Raw genomic sequence first — 2,356 nt, 5'->3', positions numbered from 1 at the left:
GAGAGGAAAAGGGAAAAGGAAAAGGAGAATAAGGGAAGGGATGTGGAGGGCGGGGGGAGGGATACTAAAAAAAAGGGAGGGCTATGCGTCAAAAGGGGGGTCTATAAATTAAATATTGGGGAAGGGGTTCAGGGTGGTCAAGGGAAAAAGCATAATCTGGGGATAATATGATGGCAGGAAATACAGAATTAGTAATTTTAACTGTAAATGTGAATGGGATGAACGCTGCCATCAAACGGAGACGGATAGCAGAATGGATCAAAAATCAGAACCCTACAATATGTTGTTTACAGGAAACAAACTTAAAGCAGGGAGATACATATAGAGTAAAGGTAAAAGGTTGGAGCAGTATTTATTATGCTTCAGGTAAAGCCAAAAAAGCAGGGGTAGCTATCCTTATCTCAGGTCAAGCAAAAGCAGAAGTTGATCTAATTAAAAGAGATAAGGAAGGAAACTATACCTGCTGAAAGGTAGCATAAATAATGAAGCCATATCAATACTAAACATATATGCACCAAGTGGTATAGCATCTAACTTTCTAAAGGAAAAGTTAACAGAGTTGCAAGAAGAAATAGACAGTAAAACTATAATAGTGGGAGATCTCAACCTCGCATTCTCAGATTTAGACAAATAAAACCACAAAACAAACAAGAAAGAAATTAAAAAAGTAAATAGAACATTAGAAAAACTAGGTATGATAGACCTTTGGAGAAAACTGAATGGCAATAGAAAGGAATATACTTTCTTCTCAGCAGTTCATGGATCCTATACAAAAATAGACCATATATTAGGACATAAAGATCTCAAAATTAAATGTAGGAAGGCAGAAATAATAAATGCCTTCTTCTCAGACCACAATGCAATAAAAGCTACATTCAGTAAAAAGTTAGGGATAAATAGACCAAAAAGTAATTGGAAACTAAATAATCTCATCTTAAAGAATGACTGGGTGAAAGAGCAAATTATAGAAACAATTAATAATTTCACCCAAGATAATGACAATGATGAGACATTATACCAAAATCTGTGGGACACAGCTAAAGCGGCAATAAGGGGAAATTTTATATCCTTAGAATCTTATTTGAAGAAAATAGAGAAAGAGAAGATTAAAGAATTGGGCTTGCAACTTAAAAGGCTAGAAAAAGACCAAATTAAAAACCCCCAACCAAAAATTAAACTTGAAATACAAAAATTAAAAGGAGAAATCAACAATATTGAAAGTAAAAAAAAAAATTATTGAAATAATAAATAAAACCAAGAGTTGGTTTTATGAAAAAGCCAATAAAATAGATAAACCTTTGGTTAATCTGATCAGAAAAAAGAAAGAGGAAAATCAAATTGTTAGTCTTACAAATGAAAAGGGGAGGTCTTTCCACCAATGAAGAGGAAATTAGAGAAATAATAAGGAGTTACTTTGCCCAACTTTATGCCAATAAATTTGATAACTTAAGTGAAATGGATGACTTCCTCCAAAAATATAGGCTTCCTAGATTAACAGAGGAGGAAATAAATTGCTTAAATTGTCCCATTTCAGAAAAAGAAATAGAACAAGCTATTAATCAACTCCCCAGGAAAAAATCCCCTGGACCAGATGGATTTACATATGAATTCCACCAAACATTTAAAGGACAATTAGCCCCAATGCTATATAAACTATTTGAAAAAATAGGGAATGAAGGAGTCCTACCAAACTCCTTTTATGACACAGACATGGTACTGATAACTAAATCAGGTCGATCGAAAACTGAGAAAGAAAACTATAGACCAATTTCATTAATGAATATTGATGCTAAAATCTTAAATAAGATATTAGCAAAAAGACTTCAGAAAATCATCCCCAGGATAATACACTATGATCAAGTAGGATCATACCAGGAATGAAGGTTTTTTGGGGGGGGGCAGAACCAAGATACCAGAGAAGAAATATGTATCACTTTAAGCTCCCCTTCTATCTTCATTGTTAATGACTAAATTCAGCCTCAAAAATAATACTTGACTGGTGAAATCCAGGAATATTGGGAGTATAACAGATTACCAGTCGACAAATATCTGGGAAGATCACCAAAATTTGTCCTGATCAGCGGTAGCAGGTCAGCATAGGCAGGGAGGTAGAACACAGAGGCTAACACACTGAGCAGATGGGGCAGTGGAGGTCTCTGTGAGTGAAAAATTTGCAGGTAGGACTCTACACAAGTTGGCTGCTCAGCTTTACTTGCCTAGCAGTAGATCAGCAGAGAAGTTACAAAAAGGCCAAAGGTAGAGAGTATTAAAAAAAAAAAAAAAAAATACCAGAATCTAATAGGATCTGGCTACACCCACCCAGCACCAAAAGTGCCTCAGCACAGACCTAAGCACA

Source organism: Sminthopsis crassicaudata, chromosome 1 (genome assembly GCF_048593235.1).
Source record: "Sminthopsis crassicaudata isolate SCR6 chromosome 1, ASM4859323v1, whole genome shotgun sequence".
In the NCBI taxonomy this organism is placed as follows: Eukaryota; Metazoa; Chordata; class Mammalia; order Dasyuromorphia; family Dasyuridae; genus Sminthopsis; species Sminthopsis crassicaudata.
The sequence above is the reverse complement of the archived record's forward strand: the minus strand, read 5'-3'. Positions refer to the sequence as shown.